Consider the following 23,937-nt stretch of genomic DNA (forward strand, 5'->3'; position numbering starts at 1 on the left):
GAGTGAAATGGAGACTGGACGCCGGAAGCAGCATCCTGAGTGACCCCATGTGTAGTGGGGTCACAGCAGAGCTAAGTCCTTCCTTTACAGATACTTTTCAGAGTCTACCCGCCTTTAGATTCTCTGATTAACGTGTCTGAGGAGGGTCCCAGGAGTCTGCCACCTGCCAGGCCAAGGAGGTTCCCTGCATGTGGCTCTCCCCTGACACCTTGAGAAACGTGACTCGAGAGAATCACCGAAGTTTCCTAAATGAGTCACCTGCTTTCTCTTCTCTTTGCTTTCATGCCCCCCCAGGGTAGGTCAGTCCTGTCCACCACAGCGATACCTGCATGCTGGAGTTCCAAGGAGATTGGGGGTGTGTCGGGTCCCCCAGGGAGATTCGGTGACTGAGGATGCTGTCATAGCAGCCAACATGTCCCTATCATTTTCACTTTTAATGAAGTTCAGTTACTAGGTTTTCTGAGGCACAATGATGTCCTTGTGAAAAATTGGTGATCAGGGAAGCAAGCAAGTGTGGGAAAATGATCCTGCCCTTAAATCTAAAAAACGATGAAACAGCAAACAGCCCTGAAGAGCCCATGAACCTCCTCATGGGGCGGTGAGGAGACACCTCAGTAATGGCTTAAAAAAAAAGTGATAATACTGAAGAAAAGGTAAACTAAATTTTGGGTCTCCTATGGGTAAAGAGATTGTGGTTTACATTTTGGATGTATGCGTTTATATACTTATTTATTTTTCTTTGTTGGATTTAGAATTAGTTGAAATAATTGTGTTTTTTTAATTTAAAAAATTGGGGTATACGAAGTCTAATCCCTTTGTGACATTTCTGTACTGTGAGACTCCACATACAAAAGTGAAGCCCAGACTGTCTGTCTCTAATGAACCAGAGAGAGGTGGTCATCTCCTGCAGGCCGGTCTGGTCTCCAGGCATCTGGCCATCCTCCCAGTCTTGGGCACACCTGCATCACTGGTGCTTCCTGCCAGACTGTGACTCTGCCCAGGTTTCAGGAGCACCCGGAACTGTTTTCCTAGGGGCTCCTGCTTTGTCCTGGCTCCTGGAAGCACAGGCTTTTGACGAAGGACTCTCCCCACTGCCAGGTAAATTGGTGATTGCCCCACAGTCTGTATTTGTCACATGGGGCACAGAGAGTCTGGGCGTGCTGTCCTGGCCCTGGAGCCAGCTCTAGGACTGCCCGGCGGCATTGCCTCCACCCCTCACCTGGGAACAGGGCGGTGGGGAGGAGAAGGGAAGCAGGGTCTTGACCCTTCTGCGTCTCGAGAACACGGGAACACATCGTCCCATTGCCTCACACCATTCACAGCCCAAGCTTGTGTGAAGTATTATTTTATAACCTCCCCTGACAATGATGTATTTTATATAAGCAGCACATAAAGTGGTAATTTAATACCCTATCGAGCAGGATTAAACAATAAGGAGCAGATATCACTGTAGAAAAGTTACTTTATCCGGGAAACATTTATCTACTGCAGGTGGATGTGAATCATGGCTTCCTCCTCGGTGGCTCCTGATGAGCCTGTGAAATTCTGTCCTGTTCACCACTGTTAGTTATAAGCTACACCTTTCCTTCTATGACGTTACTTACAAGCTCTACCTTTCCTTCTATGATGTTTATTTCTTGCCTGTTCAGCACTGTTAGTTACAAGCTATACCTTTTCTTCTGTGATGTATATTTCTTGAAGGCATGGACTAAATCCTAATTCCACAGTATTCGATGCACATACTCAAGAGATACTTGTTTGAATGAATGGATTAATAGAAAATAGAAGTGGTGACTTCACTTTATTTCATTATGTCAAACTTTGTCTACACGGAAAATTTTATGGTCCTTTGGAAAAACAGGGCCTCTGTGCAGGGTTGTTAGAGATTGTGAGAATGCCGCAAATGGCTCTGTGGCTCTAGGCTCACAAAGGGCTTGAGGGACTTGGTGGCGCACCTGTGTTGAAAACTGAGTTCTGCAAATCCATTGGAGTGACCTGCCAGCACCAGCACACACAGCCCTCCTTCCCAGTTGATTTCTGCACAGAGGCTTCTTCTGAATGCCCCAGGTGAACGTGGGTTCAGCCAGCACTGCTGGGCTTCCACAGCAAGCCAGGGTGCTGCAGGGACGAGAGAGAAGAGGGGCAGGACCAGGATCTTCCTGGGCCCCAGTGCCCGTGTGGGGACGCTGCCTGGCCTGGCTTTTCTGGGAGAGGTCAGGGAAATGATGGCATGGAGGGGCTGTTGGTATGAGTCGCTTGCTCAAACATAGATCCCAGGTCTGTGTGGGAGGCAAATAGAAATTTATGTGGGTATCATCAGTAACATAGCAAACATGGGCTTCTTCACTAGGGTGGCTGACCCTCTTGCTCATCTGCTGAGCAAAGGCCCGGCCCGGCCTGGCCTTCTACGCCTCCACAGTGAGCTTTTCTCAAGCTCTGTCCACTCCATGGAGATGGCCGGAGCCAGGGCAGATATGGGGTGTTTTCCACTTTTTATTTATTTTTTCTTTTTTGAGATGGAGTCTTGCTCTGTCGCCCAGGCTGGAGTGCAGTGGTGTGATCTCGGCTCAGTGCAAGCTCCACCTCCCAGGTTCACGCCATTCTCCTGCCTCAGTCTCTCGAGTAGCTGGGACCACAGGTGTCCGCCAACACACCAGGCTAATTTTTTGCGTTTTTAGTAGAGTCAGGGCTTCCCCGTGTTAGCCAGGATGGTCTCAATCTCCTGACCTCGTGATCCACCAGCCTCGGCCTCCCAAAGTGCTGGGATTACAGGCGTGAGCCACTGCACCCGGCCAGGTATTTGTCAGTTTTTGAAAGCTACATTTAAAGAATGAAATAGACCGAACAGAATTACTTCCTTTTGAATATTTAATACTCAGTCTACCAGAACACTTAAATATAGTTAATGTATTCAAATAATAAGAAAGAACTTTCCCTCTGTTCCAGGGAAAAAGTATAAACAACCTTTTACTTGTCAGGGATTTCACTATGTTTCTAAAAAGCCAGCAAGCACTTTTCCTGAAATAGACCCATCTCTTCCTCTGCATAGACCCTATGAACATTTTAGCTACATTTCTGCTGTATCTTAATGTGATAGATTGTAGAAAATTCCTTGCTACTGGAACTTCACGATGCTTTCCTTTAAACATCAAATAGAAAGTATGGATAGTAAATCTCAGACTAGTTGCAATTATCAGTCTTGGTAGAGCTGCCACCCACAGCCTCTGTCAATTACAACAGAGTGTGTCTCCCCAGCAACCCGGATTAGATTGCGGACCAAGCCAGGCTCACCCAGGATTCAGTGCAACGTCTTTCAAAGCTGTAGTCATTGCCCCTGGAGGAGACTTGAGAAGTCCTCCCTTTGATGCCTGTGCATGGCTGTTCTCAGATCACAGCAGCTGCAGCAGCATCTCAGAGGATGCCATCAGGGGTGTCCTGGGTATTGACACCACGGTAGGGGCCTGCAGTGTCTGAATGAAATGGGCCGTGAAAGTGAGCACCCTAGAGGAGTCCACAGCCACGTTTCAAAGGTGCAGTGGCCCGAGGTGAACCCCAGAGCACTGAGGAGCCTGGAGTTGACCTGTCACGACTTCATTGAGAGAGCTGACTGAATTCCGTACCTGTGCGGGCAAAATATGGCTGTTTGCGCTTGGCCCCTTCTCAGTCCAGGGCTAGGGAGGTTGTCTGCACAGCTAGTGGGAGCTTAACTTTGTGCACACTCGGGGTTGGGTCCCACTCCTTTCTGTGAGCCCAGGGAAGATAGGCATGCCGAGCTCTCCTGGAAGAGGGCCCTGACGAGTGGAAGCTGAGCTTCAAGATGGTCGGCCTTGTGGTGTGCGTGGCGGGTTCGGAGTCGGTGTGTGCTGAGTGGGGGCCCGGCTGCTGCTGTCGCTATTGGGCTCAGCAGACGCTGCGGGGGACGTGGCTCCTGTTGTACTTGGTGGTTTTCTCCTCACAGGAGTGGGTTTCCCTGCTGTGAAGGTGTCGGGGCTGTGACAGGCAGCCTGGCAGGAGGAAGACGCTCGTGGGGTTGTGCCCCGAAGCCCCCTTCCTCTTGAGGAGCATGAAGGGGGTTTGGGACCCTGCTTCCGGCTGCGCTCCCTTGCTAGGTTCTTGGCCTCGGGGGCCAGGAGAAGCTGAGTACAGGGCTGAAACCTGGACCCCTTCCACAGCCTCCGTGGCGTTTGTGGTGTGATACGGGACGAGGCCCTTGGAACTCCAAGCCCTACCCTGGCATGCCCGCCCACTGGGGCGTCTTGGGCACCTGCTGTGTGCTAGGCTCCGTGGTGGGGTGGGCGGTAGCAAGGGCTGTGGGGTAGAGTGGACACGGTACGTGGATGATGAGAAGCGTCAGGGAGGCAGTGAGAGCACAGCTGAGACCTGCAAGGAGGGGACTGGCTGTGGGTGTTGGGGCTCAGGGAGCTGCCTCTACCCAGAGCCACAGTGGCCAGTGAGGGCAGAGCAGGGGACCGAGGCCCAGGGAAGCCGTGTGTATGGTTCGCATCAGGTGTGCGGGTCTGCCGGGCTGTGCGGCCCTTCTCAGTCCTGGCTGGGCCTGGGGTCCCAGAGGGAACGGAGGGTGTTCGCATCTCCCTCCTCTTGCTTCCCTGCTGCTTCCTGGTCAAGGGATGCTTCTTTATTGCAACTCTGGCAGTTATTCTGCATATTAAGAGGAGTTTCACAAAATCGTAGGGGGGGAGGCGGACTAGGGATTCATTTTTTTTTTCTCCCCCTGATTTTACACGGAGCCTTCTACTACCCCTTAGTGTGGAGGCAGAGTGCAGATGCTCTACAGTTATCTATCCAGGAAGAGAAGAGCTGATGGGAAGTCACAGATCTGATCATTGCAATAGCACTGACATTTTTAAGTGGGAGAATGCTGATGTCTATAATAATCAGAGTAAAACTTCAGTAGCTTCAACATAAAGATTCTGAGATGATCTTAGAGCCATTTCGTCCCTAGATCCTTCTGCAGTGTGGAGTGTGACATCTCTACCAGCCTCTGGTCAGTGGCCGCCTGTGGGTAACTGAATGCTTGAAGTGTAAATGAGAACTTCTAATTTTATTTAATTTTAGTCAAATTTAAATAGCTATATGGCCCAGGCACCGTGGCTCATGCGTGTATTCCCAGCAGTTTGGGAGGTCGAGGCAGGTGGATCATGTGAGGTCAGGTGTTCAAGACCAGCCTGGCCAACAAGGTGAAATCCCATCTGTACTTAAAAATATAAATAAAATAGTCAGGCGCGGTGACAGGCGCCTGTAATTCCAGCTACTCGGGAGGCCGAGGCAGAAGAATCACTTGAACTTGAGAGGCAGAGGTTGCAGCAAGCCGAGATCGAGCCACTGCACTCCAGCCTGGGTGACAGAGGGAGACTCTGTCTTAAGAAAAAAAAAAAGATTTTAAAAAACCCTACATGCCCCTAGTTGCCTCTGTAGGAGACGGCATGGTTCCAGAAGGTAGACTTTGTGTTGAGGACTCTGCAGCGTCAGGCTGGAGACAGTCTCCCTTCCTAGCAGCGTGGGCCCCTGGGCTGTTCTTCTACCAGAAGGGATGGTGGCGTCTCTGGGAGGTATCTGTAGACTCAGATCTGTGTGGATTAGTGACTTGTGTTACTCACAGATACTTAATTTTATGGGTAAATGAATACCTGGACTGGCTGCAACTTCAGGGCGAGATTCGGGAGTAGGGAGTGAAAAGTGACGACGGAACCCTGGGCTTGTCCTGCTGCCCCCAGGACCCGGTCGGGGTGCCTTCTCGTCTGAAGTCCCAGCACGTGGTCAGGGTACCCCTTGCCTCTGAAGCCCCCAGGAAGTGATCGGGGCACCAATCCCCTCTGAAGCCCCAGCACCTGGTCGGGGCACCCCTCCCTTCTGAATCCCCCAGCCACCTGGTCGGGGAGCCCCTCCCTTCTGAATCCCCCAGTACCTGGTCGGGGCGCCCCTCCCTTCTTAAGCCCCCAGACCCTCCTGGCCTGCGGTGCTGCTTCTCCAAATGCTGTCCTTGGCTGTTTTCCAGGAGTCACCTGCACCAGAGCAGGCTGCGTGTGTCATTTCTTGTCGGATCTGGGGTGTCAGTGAAGCTCATTTATCTTGTCTTCCTCCTCATGTGCCGTATCTCACCTGTTGACTGTCTGAGTTTGTGTGAGTACGTGTTGTGCGTTCTCAGGCTGTACTCGGTGCTTAGGTGACAAGAACGTCTTAGAGCAACGGACTGTCTGCTCCAAAGGACGCTGGGCATGAATCGAGACACAGTTTACTTGTGGGGTTTAAATTTCCTGGGTGTTGGAGGCAATTAAGGGGAAACAAGGTCTAAAAAACCCCTGCAGATGAGGAAGGCAATAATGAAAAAAATTACTCTATACACACTTAGCAGATGATTTACTTTGTAGGTGAATTTTGCATTTCGGGAACTACTAAAGCTACTGTTTGTAGGGATTCCTTGATGAGCTTGTTTTCTGTCTAGAAAGTAAAGTGGATCGGTTTTGCCTTTAATGCTGACTGACTAGAATCTACTTCCTTTTCCCCCCATTCACGTTAGGGTGGGGATTGGACTGGAAGAGCTGTAGGATCTCTTTATTTCTGATCTTAAATGAATTTTTTCTTCAATGCCCGGTTCTTTGGTTTGGGAAATGTGCTCAATTTGTACCGTGCTTTAAATGTACACAATGGTCGAAATTGCTACTTTTCTTTAAAGTTAGATATAACATCTTAAGTAAAATGTCATCTATAAATCAGGCACAGTCTGGGGCCTGGAGACCCCTCTTGTCACTTCCTTCCAGCTGTGTCTTCTTCCCTGGCCACATTGCCCCTGGCCACATCTCCTCCCCAAACCACGCCGTGTCATCCGCCCACCACCTCACCTCTGGTCACAACACCTCCCTCCCGGCCACATCACCTGTGGCCTCACTGCCTGCCTCCCTCCTTCCTGGTGGCCTCCGTGGCTCCCACTGTCTGCCCTCCCGAGGGTCTGTTCAAGGCTCCTTCCCCGTTTTCCACTCCTGAGTGGGTCTCGGGGCCTAGATGTTTCACAGGATGCAACTTTCTTCCCTTCCAGCCGTGGGTCTCTGAGCGACAACTCCAGAGAGGGCACTAAGCTCTCCTTACCTACCTGGGGGGCCCTGAGCCCTGACCACCGACCACCAGGGCTTTTCTGCAGTGTGTGGGGCAGACTCATGCATGAATTGGACTAAAAAGATGCTTCCAGGAATCCTTGTTTCAAGTGCACTGGAGCAGAGATGGGGAGAGGGGACCACCTGGTTTGCTCAGAATTTGGTCCTGATCACAGCCAATGAGGCAACATAAGCACCTCCTAAATGAAGCATTCCACAGACTGATTTTACACATGACAGAAAGGCTTCACACAATGAGTGAGTTTGAGCTGCATTTGAAGGAAGAACAGGTCCCTGTAGGTGGAAATGAAAGGTAAGCGTGACCCAAGCCATCAGCAGCAGCGGGGGTGGGGTGGTGCAGACTCCCCATGGACGGTGGGCATGGCTGAAATGCAGGAGAGGGCAGGGGTGCGAAGGAACAGCAGGGCGGCAGTAAAATTCCCCTGCAGAGAGGGGACGTGACTGAGATATTATCACATGTATACAACTGAGAGATGATTTGAGGAGGATTTCTGGGAGCCTGTGGGAAGAGCACGTGGTCATCATCAGTTCTCGGGATCTCTTTTTATGAAGTGAAAATAGTCTTGCCTCTGCCTATCTTGTGAGCTGTTGTGACGATCAAATCAGATAATCTTCAGCGAGCCTTGTAAATGCTAAAGCTTATGACAGACTGTTCCAGCCCCCTTGTCTCTACCCTCCTTTCCTCCTGAGTAACGTGAACCCTGCTGGGTACCTCACTATCTGCCTGGTTTCCTCCTCCATAATGTGAGCCTTGAGTACTTGCTGGGTACCTCGCTGTGCACCTTCCTTAGTAACGTGAGCCCTGAGTATTTGCTGGGTACCTCGCTACCTGCCGTACAGCTGGCTGTAGAATTGTCAAACGCACTTGGCTGGCACATAAGCAGAAGTGCTCGCTGGGCCTTGGGAGGGCTTTGTGACATGTGGGTGTCTTCTGTTCCCTGTTAGGCTGGAGCTGCAGGAGCCCCCCTAGACCAGATAGAGGACCAAGGCTGTGGCCTCGGGGTGGGGGCTGGGGGAGCTCCCTGGGTTTATTGTGTGAGTGAGAGCAAACTTCAGTCCCGCTGTGGCATTGGGATTCAGGGTTCCTTCTGGAATGTTCTGAGTGAGAAACAGGAAGTGTGCACAGGTGCGTCTTCTGCGGATTTTATGGTTATCTCTTGGGAGAGCACTGGTGCCTCTGAACTATGAACCTGCAGAACCACTTCTTCCACTAACGGCCGCCTTTATATAAAGAATGACTTACAAAAGATGCCACTTCAGATGGAGGTATTTGCAGGTGTGGCCTGAAAAATGAACAAAATGACTTTCATTTCAAGGAAAGTACCTTACATTTTTCCCAATGATAGACATTTGAGCTTTCCAGTGAATATTAAAACATAAAAATCTTGTGTCCACCACTTTCTCATGTGACCAATGGTGATACTGATGTGGGGTTTTTTTTTTGTTTTTTTTGTTTTGTTTTGTTTTGTTTTTTGGACGTATAATGAAATGTGGAAGCCGCTCATAACTCTGAACCAGTATTTTCTAACCAATGTGTGATTACAAAATCGTGTGCTGGTAAAAGCCATTCAAGTGCAAGACGGACCAGTCGACTTAGAAGGAATTGGGGCAGAAAGGCCCGTCGACCAGAGCACAGACTGTGTTGCAGACAGCCTGTACGGAAGTGCCACTTGTTACATTTGGCAGCAGAGAATACCTAAAATGATCTGAAAACACAATGAAAATACTGCTTCTTAATTGTATATCAGCATGGGGTCAGACTTTCTTCATAAACTTCAGCCATGGCTCTGCAGCCCACTGAACGCAGATGCAGGCATGAGAATCCTGCTGTCTGAGGTGCAGAGATGTTAGGTGTTTTCACAGTAGCACAAACTGTTGCCACGCTGCTGCTTATTTTGGAAAATGGTTTCTTCTTTAAGACTGTGTTAAGATGTAATGACTTTATCCTTGTAAAAGAAACTAAATTATGTTCTTTTTTTTTTTTTTTTTTTTTTGAGACGGAGTCTTGCTCTGCCACGCAGGCCGGAGTGCGGTGGTGTGACCTCAGCTCACTTCAACCTCTGCCTCCTGAGTTCAAGCGATTCTCCTGCCTCAGCCTCCCTAGTAGCTGGTACTACAGGTGTTCAGCACCATGCCAGGCTAATTTTTGTATTTTAGTAGAGACGGTGTTTCACCATGTTGGCCAGGCCGGTCTCGAACTCCTGACCTCAAGTGATCCACCTGTCTCTGCCTCCCAAAGTGCTGGGATTACAGGCATGAGCAGCCACCACTCCCGGCCTGATGAGAAAGCTTTTTTGTGCTCTTTAATAAAGTGCAAAGGGTTCCTGAGACCCAAAAGTTTGAAAACCACTGGCTTAAACCGACAAAATTGTCCATGATTCTTCAGTGTATCTTCTAATCTGTTGATGGAGAGAGGACAGCAAGGGTTGCTTTACTTTTTTCCTTTCACAACTCAATGGTGCCGGGACAACTTGGGTATCCACATAGAAAAGGATGGACTGGACCCTTCCTCACCGTACACGCAAAGCTCAACATGGTTCCAATGTAAGGAGCTGACTGAGACCCATTCTGTCAGTCTGCTGGGTACCATAACGGACACCACAGACCGTGCGACTTAGACAATAGCATCTTATTTCCTTTTTTCTGGAGACTGGAAGCCTGGGATCAAGGTGCGGGCAGGGTTGGATTCTCTGGGGCCTCACCCCATGCTGTGTAGACAGCTTCTTCTCTGTGTCCTCACAGGTTTCTCTTACGTGTATGCAGCACTGAGGACTGTGTCTAAATTCTCTTAAAAGAACACCAGTCATACTGGATCAGGCCCTACTTTTAAGATCTTATGGGACCTAAATTGCCAAGTTAAAGGCCCTGTATGTAAATACAGTGACATTTTGGGTTTCCGGGGTTGTGACTTTAACATGGAATCTTGGGGGAGGGGGACAGTTCAGCTCATAACACCTTTAGGGGAGAATCCTGGAGAAACTGTTAGGTTGGATTAGGCAATGTTTCCTTGGCTGAGACGTCTAAAGCTATAACAAGCAACTGAAGGGAAAAAGACGGTATCAAAATTAAAAACGTTCAATTCAGAGGATACTATTAAAGTAAAATGACAACCCACAGAACAGGATACATTATCACGATAAGGACCTGATATCAAGAATTTATTCAAAAACTCTTAATAAAAATCCAATTTAAAAATGGACAAAGGATTTGAATAGACACTCTCCAAAGAAAGACATATAAATGCCTTAAAAAGCACATGAGATGTTTAGCAGAATTCGTCATCTTAGAAATGGAAATCAAAACCACCGTGAAATAACACTTCACAACCACCGTGATGGGTGGGTAAAACCCCAGTATTGGACAGTGACATGTTGGTGAATTGGGGAAAACTGAAATCTTGATATATTGCTAGTGGGAGGGGAAGTAAAATGGTGCAGTTGATTTGGAAAAGTCCGACAGTTCCTCAGAAAAGCATGAAATCACCGTACGACCCAGCAATTTCACTCCTAGCCATATGCTCAAGAAAACTGAAAACATTTTTCCAAAAAGTATGTCATGCCTGAATCTTCACAGCAGCATTATTCATAGTAGTAGAAACAGTCCAGGTGTCTGTCAACCGGTCACTCACTGAGATTCCACTCACCTTAGACGTGAAAGATGTCAGCACCGAAGGTCACACCAAAGGTCATGCACTGTACGATTCTCCTCACAACAGGTGTCCAGAATGTGCAAATCCAGAGAAAAGGAAGTTGGCTGGTGATTGCCAGGCGCTGGTAGAAGGAAGGAGCCAGGTGCTGACTCTTAATGGGTTCAAGGTTTCTTTGGCCTGTGGTGAAAAAGTCCCGGAATTACATACTAGTGGTTGATGTGCAGCTTTTAGAATACGCTAAAAAGACTGAATTGTATTCTTTAATATTGGGGCTTTTGTGCTTTGTAAATTGCTTTTCAATTTAAAAAGGAATTCAAGAAGTTATTTGGTGTTGATATGATAGTATCCAAAACAAGTTACTATGTAACTCACGTCCCCAGCGTTAAACTTCATTTTCTGAGGATCTTGAAGTGTTTGAGGCTAGGAGACACAACGATCCTATACTGTATGTTACACCCCATCTTACTGATTTCTATCTCACATAACCATATTCAGGAAAAACCGACATGTAAATGTGAGCTGAATGCTATGCAGAGGCACATTCCTCTTACCCGGATGATCTTTAGTGGTACAGTAAGAGATGAGATCATAGCAACGTTAGTTTAGTTAGTTTAATTTCCATGGCAACAGGAATTTGGCACATGGGATGAGTTAGATCTCCCTGCACAGCTCCTAACGGGGTTGCCCATTTCTGTGTGGTGTCTGTGTATATTCTCGCTGTGGAAATAAGTGATAGCACCTGCACAAACACTTGTCCAGAAGCGCACACGAAGCTGGTGAAGGCAGAGGACAGGCGAGAGGGAAGCATGGCTCAGCCCTGGCAAAGAAGACCGTTATTCCAAACGCAAAATATTCAGGAACACAATCCTTGGGAAGACTGGTGATGTCTTTAGACCTCACCACTATCGGGTTGTATCTGTGCAGCCAGTTACCAGAGCCGCAGAACGGCGTGTGTTGGTATTGGTGTCATCACTCAACGATTCTGACTTTTCCTGGTGCTGAGGATGACTGCATATGGCAGAAGCAAAGTGCTAATCTAGCACAGGTCATCATATCCAAGTTCTTTTCTATGAAGGCGGGCAGGGTTAGGAACCACCCCACCCCACCCCACTCCCCAATCCTATAAGAACTGGGATCTGATGATCTGTGCTGTCGAGAGAGGCAGGGTTAGAACACCTCATTCCTCAATCCCATTGTTGAAAATAATAGTTGGATTGGGAGGGTTTTTACTCCTAAGGTTGAAGCCGTGCATTTCTGGAGCCTGGGCTGTCAGTCATGGTGGCTGGGGAATGCTGGGGCTGCGGTTGTCTGGCTGCCGGTAGCCCTGCTGGTGGGTCCTCCCTCTTTGACACCGTTCATTTCTGAAGCTTGCTTTCCCCGGTGTTGGAAGTAGCAGCACTGGAAGAATGGCCGCCTTCCTACAGTGAAGCTCTGGCAGGAGAGGAGAAGATACGGAGCGTCTGTTCAAGGACGTGACGTTCTGGGCACCGCACCATGCGTTCTGCTTCTCAGCTGTGCCTCCTGGTTGATGTTACCATCACCTGGCATTTCCCAGGAGGTAACTCGCGAATGCCACACTGATGGAACAGTGCGGCTCGAGTCCAGGGCCGCTGGAGCACATCAGCAAGGTCAGGCTGGACGCATGTGCTTGCTGACAGGAAAATGACAGGAAATGTCATGTCATGTCAGTTCAGGAAAATGACAGGAAATGTCATGTCAGTTCAGGAAAATGACAGGAAATGTCATGTCAGTTCAGGAAAATGACAGGAAATGTGTTTGCTGACAGAAAAATGACAGGAAGACGACAGGAAAGAGGCCCATGAGGAGAGGAACCAGTAGATTCAAGGCAGTTAACAGAAGGAGCGAGCCATCACAGGCTGGGAGGACACCCCAGCCACAGTGGATGTCAGCGGTGGTGGCTGGACTCGGGGTCCGTGAATGTTGCATGATCGAATGTGTTTGGTACATTCTCAGCTCCTGCCCAGGTGCCTCCCAAGCATCGGGTGTTGTGGCTCCCCACACCCTTCCCATCTGTGTGTAGCATGACCACCACCTTCCTACCGTGTGTTTGTCCTATCACGGCTGCTGTGCCTAACGGATGCTTTGCTTTCCAGCTACTTTCCTATAACCAAAGCCCTTGAACGACTTTGCGTTTCAGAGACGACAGGGTATTAGTTTTTCATGATTGCTCTGAGGATTTCCGAAAGCAAATGTAACTTACAGGATGGAAGATATTGGAGACAGTAATTATAGATGACTTTTCTCAGTTTTTTGATTGTGGTAAAGTTACACAGCACTCTATTTTTAACTGTATGGTTTTGTGGCATTAAGTGTGTTCACACTGTCGTGCCGCGATCACCGCCATCCATCTCCAGAACTTTCTGGTCTCCCCACGCTTGAAACTCGGTCTACCAAACACTAGCTCTCCTCCCGCCCCAGCTCTGGTAAGCACTACAGGTTGCTTACAAAATAAGCTTTTTCAGTAAGAGAAGGGGCAAGGAAAAGAGCTCTAAAGACTGTCTTGAGATTTGAGGAAGTGTTTTAGGTTTTGTTGTGTGGTTCCCGGTGTAAAGGAACTATTGAAGACGTGGGAAGGCGAAGGTCTGTGATCTCAGGAAGTGCTGGGCTGGGCAGCTTTCCCACTGTGACGGGGGCACTTGCCCTCAAACCTGCCTGAGATAATCGCGTGAGGATGGTGCTGCATTGTGACAGCTCTGAACTTGGTCTCCTTGAACGTTGCCAGGTACATAAGCTTTGGCGGTTACCGTCTAGTGTCTGTGGGAGACCTAGAATTTGAACATTGTTGACTTTAGGACACACTCATTTTATAACACTCTACCTGTTCTCATCAGTAGGAAATATGCTGTGTCCTTTTTTTTTTTTTTTTTTTTGAGAGGGAGTCTCGCTCTGTCGCCCAGGCTGGGGTGCAGTGGCCGGATCTCAGCTCACTGCAAGCTCCGCCTCCTGGGTTTACGTCATTCTCCTGCCTCAGCCTCCCGAGTAGCTGGGACTACAGGCGCCCGCCACCTCGCCCGGTTAGGTTTTTTTTTTTTTTTTTTTTTTTTTTTTTTTAGTAGAGATGGGGTTTCACCGTGTTAGCCAGGATGGTCTCGATCTCCTGACCTCGTGATCCGCCCGTCGTGGCCCCCCAAAGTGCTGGGATTACAGGCTTGAGCCACCGCGCGCGGCCTTTTTTTTTTTTTTTTTTGCCTTAATATTCTGTGTTGCTGTAACAGTAGTTGCAGCGGACGCTACTTCTGGTTCATGGTCATCACCAAACACAAGCTTCAGGAAACCGTGTGAAAAATGAAGGGGAAAGTGCTTTTCTGCAAAGGGCTTTTTTGAACATCCTGTTTTTTTCTGGAATATCTGTTTTGGTGTAAAACGTTTTCATATTTAGGGATTTGTAACGTGTTTTATACTGGTTAGCTTTGAAACCCCATGTTTTTGCATGCCATGGGGCTGCTTTATCCTGTTATTCTATGATATAGCAGGTTGGCAAAACTATTGGTTATTTCACTTTAAAAACCAAAGCAGCTTACAGATTGAGTGTGATTCTTGTAAGAATTTAATTGTAAAATTGATTTGTGTTCAACAAGCTTACTGGAATGGCTAGATCCGTGGACAAAAAGATAAGAACATGTCAAGTCTCTGGGCCAGGAACGACTTCCAAATAATACAAGTGATACACATTAATTTCTTAACAAAAGATTAGATTTAGTACATAACTGTTTAAAACCTCCATATTTTCTATTATAGCCATTCCACAGTGCCCATGGGGGTGGGCTGCAGGACTGCCTATGGAATCCAAGGTCTTTGGGCGTTGAGGTCCCTGCAATAAAATGGCATCGTGTTTGCATATGACATATGCACATCCTCCTGCAGACAGTCATGTCAGGGTTGCTCGTAACAGCTATACCATGGACATACCATGCGAGTAGTTGTTTAATGAATAATAAAGTCTGAATGCTTAGTACAAACACATTAAAAAATATGTTGATCTATGGTTGGTTGAATCCACAGGCCTGGAACCCGGGGAGAGAATACAAACTCCAGAAGCAAAACGAACAAAGCACTTGAGGTCAGCAGTGACGGGTGTGGGATCACACTGAATCTCATGTGTTTTGCTGTCTGTGTCACTGTGTCCCGTGTAAACGGGAATCATTTGTAGCTTAAGGTAAAATAGGTAACAGGAAACACTACAGAGTGGGCACGAAGGCGCGCCCCTCATTACCCCGTGTTACAGCCAAGCGTCTGCCTCCTGGGGAAGGATCTGTTCTGTGGGGAGACTAGATGTTGATGATTTCCGGATGTGTGAAGGGAAACTCCCTCCGAGAAGCGTGGCTTTGGCCGGAGCACATCAGACGAGAGTTAGCGTGGCATGGAGTTTCCACAGTGGCCCTCAGGCCTGCTGCTTCTCTCCTCTCCCCACCCCTGGCCCTGACTCTTACCAAGGGAGGCAAGTTCAGCTCCAGCTGAGCCCCGCACAGGGCTGTGGGTCTCTAGGGCAGGTGCCCACCTTCGCCTGAACAGGCTGTGTCAGAGGAGGGTCTGGCTGTACTTGAGCTGTGAGAGATGCTCTCAGAGATCCAGCATCCTGAAAACCCAGGTGCTGAAGGTTCCTCCTCTTCCACCATCCTGCGGGGAAGGGGGTCTTATCCTGCTTCCCCTCAACCCGAGCTGACTTCTTGTCTGTTCTGTACACCTAGGTTTTCAGAACAGTTTTGTTAATCATCTAGCAGACAAACAACCATAAGGTGACAGCCTGGGAGGGTAGACGGCGCTGGAAGGTAGTTTCCTGAATAACAGCGTTCAGTTTCCTGTTTTGCCATCATTTGACCCAAGGCCCCAAGATAATTGAAATATTGTCAGCCAAACACCGATTTTTTATCTGAGTTTTTTTTTTTTCTTTTTAAGTTATGGGTGCAAACTTATAACCAGGGACCTGACAAAAGAGAAGGATTTATTTGCAAAGTGAATGTCGGGGATGGTTGGCATTTGCCAACTCTGACTAGCAGGGACCCAGGCTGCTTCGGTTCTGCCGCCCGACTCCTGACCCTCCAGCTCCTGCCCCTGTTCCCACCAGCAGGAAGAGGAGCGGGAAGGTGCCTTTTCCCCTTTAAGGGGGTGAGGTGAGAGTTGCACCTGCCACTTAGCTAGTCCCTGGGGTGATTCTCCAGCATGGGTGGGAGTTGGGTTTGGAGGCCTGAGCCCCGTGAAGCTGGGGTTGCTGTTCCCTGAGCAGCAGGAAACTGGACTCTGGGAAGTGGGGTCAGAGGGTAGCATCCGCAGGAGGGGCCTCTCGTCCCATTTGACATCTTCACTGCAAAAGGGGGTGTGGGCTTCATGGTCCATTGACAAATAGAACGTTACTTTTTTTTTTTTTTGAAGCACATAGAACCCTAATTCCTTTGGCTTTTACTAAAGTGGCATTTTGTAATTCCACATGATTTCATTGATATACTCGCAGGAGAGAATGCTTCCTGTAAACCAGAAGGATCTCTGCGACAGTCCTTGATCCATAGAGAGTTCATTTTCCCAAGGTTATAGACACAGCCTTAGGAGGGGTTGAGGACACACTGCGGCAGCTTCAGGAGGTCCTGGACATGTGTCCAAGGTGTTTGGGGCACAACTTGGTCTTACACATTTTAGGGAGACGTGAGACATCAATACATGTGAGATGTACGTTGGTTCAGTCTAGAAAGGATGGACGGCTCGAAGCGGGGAGGGATTTCCAGGTCACAGGTAGATCAGACAAATGCATTTCTGGTGCATCTTTCCAGAGGAAGCAGTCAGATCCGCATTTATCTCCGTGTGCAGATGGTGACTTTGAGTTCTGTCCTCTGTCCATGAGGAATTTCCTTGTGGATCGGTTGTGAGGGAGGTACGTGGCTTTTTCCCCCCACCCCCAGTAGCTGCCTCTGTTAGGAAGAGCATGGGAGGCAGGTTTGGTCTAAGCTCTTCCTCACCTTGACGTCCCTTTAGCTTAGTGATTTTGGGGTCCTGAGATGTATTTTCAACTTCATGTTTCTGAATACACTGGCACTCTAAACAGTGTTGTAGGAGGCATCTAACTTACTTAGAAGAAGAATCTATTTGGAAAGACTTGAGCACCTTCGTCCTTGAGAGAACCAAGCCTTTGTTTAGTTTGCTTTGCCCTGAGGCTGTTACGCTGTCCAGGGCGGTGCGGCCTTAGAAAGCTGTGCCCCTGTGAGCTACTGCCTGTGGAATCTGGTGACTTTGAAGTTAATCCAGCAGCTACATATTTTGGAAAGCAGATTCCCTCTTAAAGTGTTGGTGATTATGATTCTAGCACTAGAATTTTAGTGTGTATTTTCCACCCTTCTTACTTTGTCTCCTCATACACTGAGATGCTGCTGCATTTGCCCTTAGGCTTCACTGAGGGAGGGTCAGTTCTCACCCTTTCTTAGATATTGACCTTGAACGGACAGAATCGAGATTCAGGAAAACTCTCGAGCTGGGAGAGTGTGCTGATATCTATGTAAGTGGGGTTCATGTGTCAAACTCAGGTTTAAGAAAAACCAATTCTAGGCTGGGCATAGTGGCTCACACCTGTCATCCCAGCACCTTGGGAGGCTGAGTTGGGCAGTTCACTTTTGAGCCCAGGAATTCAAGACCAGCCTGGGCAACATAGCAAGACCCTGACTCTACAAAAAATTAAATAGGAGAGGTGATGTGCACCTGTGGTCCCAGCTACTCGGGAAGCTAAGGCTGGAGGATGACCCAAGCCTGGCAGGTTGAGGCTGCTGTGAACCATGATAGCACCACTGTACTTATGGTGCACTGTGCCTGAGTGACAGAAGAACAACCACCCCCCCACACACACAAAGTATCAATTCATGCAGTGGCCAGTTCTGCTGGGACCACCTGTTAAGACTACTCTGGGCCTCATGGTTTGAGAAGCGTCTGTCCAGGGTCGAGAGGGAGTAGCTTGAGGGCCTAGAAGCCAGTTCTTGTGGTTGAGCGTGATTGCGGGTGTGGAGTTGGGGGCAGGGCTCTCCACGGCATGAGTGGGTAAATGGATGGGCTTCCAGGACGAGCCCCTGTGACTTTGCCTGGTTTACATCCGTCCAATACAAATCCACAGGCTCTTACTCTAGAAGCTTCTGCTGGGGCTGATGGACTGGCCTGGGGACAGAGGGTGCCCTCAGAGCCTCATGGTGCCGTCTGGTTTAGGAAGAGCACTTAGTCACCTAGATCTAGGATTTATGGCACTACAGGGGACTCCTCACACTCAGAGCAACAGCCATCTGCATTCTAGACTTGGTTCTAGGCAAAGTATTTTGGAGCCTGTTGGTAGGTACCCTGTGTTCTGTTTATGTGTAAAACAAGTTAGAGTTATAACTAGTTAAAACCTATTTTTAAAATTTTGCCACAGAATATGGCAGTTGTGGTGGAGCCTGGCCAGAGACCCCCACACTCAGACGCTGTTGCTTGCTGGGGTTGCAGGCGTTGCCTGCATCGGCTGCCCCTCCCGGCGTGTCTGTGTTCTTGACACGGGCGCCCATTGAGGCTCGGCCTGTGGGAGTCGTGCCACCGTTTGTCTCCGTGTTCCTCTGAGGTTCCGCAGACTTCACGGTCCCGTGGCAGAGCGTACGGTATCTGCTTGCATCCTGATTTCCCCAAACCCCAGGACAGACCAAGAGTTCCTTACACACAACTGCAGAGGGCCCCGTGGCGTGGATTTGCAGAGACACAGCCTTTCCCCAGCTTGGCCTTCGTCTCCAGAGTTGGCTTTAGGGTGATAGAAGCTTCCTTCAGACTGGGGGGCCTTGAAGCTTTGGTGCTAGGAATTCGGTGACCAGCACGGATGATACCCCGTTTCTCTGCATTTGTAGCAATAGTTGTTAACACGACCACGAGATGTACAGAGGAAGGAGAAAGGAGGTTTTATTTTCAGAGTAACACTCTGTGCTTTGGGAAATGTGGTCTTGGGGGAGCTGTAAGCACACGCCCCTCAGGAGGGGAGGAGGCCGCGGCGTTACATGTTCCGGGGTTTGTTGGCTGTGTGTGTTCATCGGGCTCAAGGAATGTTCATCCGGTTCGTACAATGTCTGAACACTTACAGGGAAAGTCTAGCACACATGCAGTGAGTTAACCTGTAACATCCATGTTCGCCTTGGGGCAAGTGTAACATTTGAAATGAGGTGGACTGGGCGTGTCATGTACAAAGGTGAGCTGTTGGGCGCAGACGTTTATGCGCAGCCTCAGTCACAGCCAGGACTGGCTCGGGGTCTGCAGCCTGTGGCGGGAAAGGACACTCATGAGGCCATTCTGTCCAGTCGGGGCTGCCGGCAGGGTCCCAGGGTGGGGCTGTCTGGTCGACCGGCATCTGGAGTCCACCCAGGTCCAGTGGGCAGCGTTCCTCTAAACCAGGCTTCTGATTGTGGAGGAGACTTCATGCTGGTTAACACACTGTGCAGGAGTAATGTTGTGGGGCTTTGGGGTCCACCTTCCCTATGATGCCGGTTACATTTCTCTCCGGACCTCACAGCCACAGAGATTGCACCTCGTCTGACAGCAGGGGGTGCCATGTTGACATAGTAATTTATTGTGTTAACCTTTTTATTGCTATTTTAATAACCATTTTTTGTCTTTTTAAAGAGATAGGGTATTGCTGTGTTACTCAGGCCAGTCTTGAACTCCTGGCCTCAAGCAATCCTCCCACCTCGGCCTCCCAAAGTGCTGGGCTTATAGACGTGAGCCAGTGCGCCCAGCCTACAGCCATGTTTTTAAAACTCAGCAGTTTAAAAATCCTATTCCTTTTACCCCCTCAAGCAGGCTGGTTGGCCTTGTGCAAACTGGGGTGTCACGATCTTAGCCCCCCTTTTATTTTTCCCTTTGGCCTCAAATTCTGATGAGAACAGCAGTTACAAAATGGGCTTTAGGTGATTCTTCCGTTACTAAAGCCAGAATTCTCACCAGGTAGAGATGTTTGTCCCCAGGATTCCAGAAAGCTGTTTTGAATCAAGCCCGTAGGAAATAAGTAAGGAACTAAACTCTTGGTCCTCTGCTTAGTACCAGGGGAATGGGTTAGTTGCTGATACCCTTTGATCTGTGCTCACGTGCTGCATCTCATCACGGGAAGCAGAGTCGCCCTGTGGAATAAAGCCCGGCTCAAGGTGGCGCGTCGAGACGCTTGGGGCTGTCAGTCCCTTATACAGCGGCAGAGTTGGAGACTCAGTATCACGTGCAGAGCCCAGGCAACCGGAGTGCATCCACTTTAGAGACCACATGGACGGTCGGCAAGGTGGATGTCCGGGCATATGGCCTTGACAGGCCCACTGCGAGGTGAATTAGGAATTCGTTAGCAAAGAAATCAAACTCGCCTTTGGGTCCCGACTACTTGGAAGGTTGAGGCGGGAGGATTGCTTGAGGCAGAAGGTCAAGGCCGCGATGAGCCATGATTGTAATACTGCACTCTGGACTGGGTGACATAGCGAGACTCCAAGTCAAAAAAAACAAAAACAAAAACAAAAACAAAAACAAACCTTACTCTCCATAGCAAGAGGGAGAATTTATCAAAGTAACTGCAACAAAATCTTAGATGATGTAATTTCAGTGGCTAAGTGAGCTGTCCAGGCCACGTGGCTGGCTCACAACGCAACAGAGCCAGGTGCTGCTGCAACTGCCCCCCCACCCCGATCGCTTGTGGACATTTTCTGTTTTCCCATATCTCCCTTTTGGATACGTAGCTCGCTACTTTATAGCTAAGCATCAGTAAAACAGGTTGTCTATTTTGAAAAGTAACTATTTTGTCTTTTAAGGACAGAAAATGAAGCAGGTGACAATAGCATGGCGACCTGGTGAATAGATTTAGAGGAATATTTAATACTTGGCACCACTCTGATCCCTTCTTCTCTCATGCTTAGTTACAGCTACCGCCTCCTAGGACAGAACACTTTGAGCTCTGTGAGTAGGAATTAAACATGTTCTAAATCAGAAGTTTTAGTTAAGCAGTATTTTATGTGAATGCCCAGATCCTAAGTGTTCACTGTGCTGGTGTGTGGTGTTGAAGAAGGAACGAGGGCTTGGGGCTGCGTTTATGGTGCAGCGTCCGGGTTCCCATATGTGAGATGAGGGCCAAGAGACACGGCCTGGAAGGTTCAGACTGTAGGATTGAATGGATCTACCCAGTCCTGGAAAGCCTCAAGTCTAACTTGACTTGGGCTGGTTTTAGGGAGATGCTGGCAGCGCCGTCCTCACAGGTCACTGGGAGGGGCTCTGGCACCGTCCCCGTCAGGTGTCTCATGATCAGCCCAGCTTGCTCATCTCAGAAGCTGTTGGTCATGTTCTCGTTCCTGTTGTTCGTTGCGTGTTATTTAGGTTCTGTTCATGTGGGGACCTAGGAAGTTCCACAGTGAGAGGAGAGCCGCTGAGCCGCCTTCCTGCCTGGATGCCAGCCCCACGGAGGACCGTAACTGCTTGAGGTTGGCTTCTGCCCCCGGCCTCACCTGTGGAGGCATTGATGCAGTGGTACTTTCTAAGCTCCTGGGGCACACAGTGCTGTTGTGTGGATCCACAGGCCACTGTGGCGTCCAAGCACGTGCTCCCGGAGGAGAGGACTCTGCGGGCACTGATAGTGGGAGCTGGCTGAGAGTCGAGCGAGTTGAGACTCCCTGTGACCTGCACAGCTGCCATTTGCACAGCCCCTCCTGACACCAAGATGGTCGTGCGATAAATGCACAAAGCACATCTCCAGCAAAAAGCCGCCGATTGTCCATATCCAGGATATCCACCACGGTGGCTTTTTGGTGTTAATACGATGAATGTGAGCAGCAGGTGGTCTGCGTCGAGTGTGACTGTGCCACTGCAGTTTTGTTCTCATGTCTTGATGAGCATTGAACGGTTCCTGACGAGGGTAGATAAGGATGCTGTGACCTGAGACTCTGCAGTATTGTAGCTTGAGGAACCAAGGAGTTTTTCTGTCTTGCAAAGCCGTCAGGGAGGATGTTCCAGGCTGGTGACTGCTCCATGAGGTATTCAGAGATCCAGGTTTCTTCCCGACCCCTGCTCTGCGTTCCCAGGGACACGGCTGTCCTTGCCGTGGTTGGGAATGGGTGATTGCCATGCTGGCGGGGGAGGCTTAAGGTGAGAGTGGCCGTGATTTACCTAATCTACATAATGACAGGGAGCCTGGAAGTAAATTGTAGCCATGGCCTGGAGGATGGATGATGGATGTTGGTGAACGACTGGCTGCACTCACCGCAGCTGGCCCAGGAATGGGGAAGGATGGCTGAGTATGCCGTTCAACGGTACCTGGTTCTTTCAGATTTGACTTCCTTATGGATTTTCTGCTGTAAAGAGGAGAGAGCCTGTGGTTCTAGGCCAAGCATCTCACTCATCTCATAACATCTTGTATCCCTCAGCCAACATTTAAGTCAAGTTTTAGAAGTCCTATCAAACTGGCAAGCATTTCTCAATTTGGTTTAACCATTGGATTTTATATCTGTGTCTGCATGTCTATTTTACATCTATGTGGTTATTTGACACTCTGTAGTACATTTGTAATAGGTTCTATTTGGTGGAAGTTACTTTCAACAAACCCTTGCTGCTACTTGAATTTTCAAGGTTGCAAGTAGAAAGGAGAGAATAAAAACCACATCTTCTCTAATTTTAAAATTTGTTGTTTCTCAAATCACACCAGAAGTAAAGATATTACAAATTACAAAAGCAGCCAGAATCAAGGTTAAGAGATTTCTGGGCGATTCTGGCTAATCAGCAGTATTTGCTGAGGTGTGTGCAGCAGAGCAACATGCCAAGAAGCCCGGGACAGGGGAGAGTTGGGAGGCCAGGCTGTGACTTCGGAGGTGTGTTGCCTCAGGGAGAGGAGCTAGATGTAGAGAGGATAAATGGCCACAGGTGTGACCACCGCCATCCTTGCTGCGGTACGGAGGCCTTTGTACAGGGGCCTTTGTGAGCTGAGTTAAAAATCAAAATTGAGAGAGTGCAATGCATTCTTAGTTTTTAAAATAAAATGCTAATAGAGAACGTTTTGTAAGAATGTAAAATGTTACATCTTTGTTTAGAATTTAAGAATAATAATTTGCTTCTGAGATCTTTGCGACTGAGATTTGAAATCTTAAGTATGGTTTTTTCTTCCATGTTTTATACATATGCACGTGTACACATATATGTAAGGTATATAAAATGAAAATAAGCGTGTCTGTATTCACATTTATATACACGTCCATAATGTGTATACTTCTAGTCACACATAGGTCTAAGAGACTATGACGTGACTTGATAACCATGAGAGGGTAATCGCGCCTCCCGTGTTCCAGGCCTCACACAGCCCGTGCCAGGTTTTGGAAGTAGGAGTTTGTCTGCAGCCACTTCGGGAAGCATGTGGTTGCCAGGATTGCCTAGAGCTCCAGGCTGTCTCCAGTCCCAGCCTCCCTGGGGTAGAAGCTGCCCTACCAGGGGCCTGGACATGGACGTTAGGGCCTGGAGCCAGGGACCGCTCCTGAAGTGGGGGGCTCCCCTCACGGCTGGGCATGAGAACCGAGGATAGGAGGCGGAACCAGCCTCGGGCCAGTGCACGGCCTCCCTGAAGTGCTTGCGGGAAGCCCCAGCTGCACTTTGCTGACCCCATAGACAGCACCTCACTCTGTGAGATCCCCCTGGCCCCACCCCTCAGGTTCCTAAAATGATGAAGGTTTCCAAAGCTGTGAATTTTTAGGTCTAGGCTAAAAAGTCCTGGGACAGACTCACAGGGTTCTTTATGTAGAAATGATGAGTGTGCTGGTGACTCAGAGCAGGCACTGTACCCTCACTCCAGGGTCCTTCGTGCCAGGTGGAAACGAGCGTGTGGGTCACCCAGAGTCCCTGCATCCTCACTCCAGTCACTGCTCTTTGGTTTCTTAATTAAAAGCCTAAAAGCCTTGATAATGAAAATGCATTCTCCCCAGAGAGTCGAGTTTCCGGTTATGGAGGCTCACCTGTAAATGCCATGTCAGGTGAAATATGCTGAGATCTGGGCCAGGTCCTGCTTCCTGCCCACGGCCAAAGCAGGTACTTCATTTGGGAGGTGACCCAGGGGGATATCTGAGAGGCCTGCCGGTCCCCGAGGGATGAATCCGCTGGCCTTCACACTCTGCTCCGGCCTCCATCAGCTCCTTTCTACCTGCAAACTGC

At 49.0% G+C, this 23,937-nt stretch overlaps 1 protein-coding gene and 1 long non-coding RNA gene across 2 annotated transcripts in view; one reads left to right on the forward strand and one right to left on the reverse strand.

The window, feature by feature from the left end:
- Positions 1 to 23,937, forward strand: part of LOC139361438 (disco-interacting protein 2 homolog C-like) — a 94,314-nt gene that overhangs the window by 19,732 nt on the left and 50,645 nt on the right. The window lies entirely within an intron of this gene.
- Positions 72 to 23,830, reverse strand: LOC139361440 (uncharacterized). The gene is made up of 3 exons (XR_011619002.1): positions 23,742 to 23,830; positions 10,774 to 10,956; positions 72 to 2,118 (listed from the first exon to the last, which is right to left on the reverse strand). It is a non-coding gene; the product is annotated as an uncharacterized lncRNA (long non-coding RNA).

This window comes from Macaca nemestrina, unplaced genomic scaffold (genome assembly GCF_043159975.1).
Source record: "Macaca nemestrina isolate mMacNem1 unplaced genomic scaffold, mMacNem.hap1 Scaffold_498, whole genome shotgun sequence".
Classification (NCBI taxonomy): domain Eukaryota; kingdom Metazoa; phylum Chordata; class Mammalia; order Primates; family Cercopithecidae; genus Macaca; species Macaca nemestrina.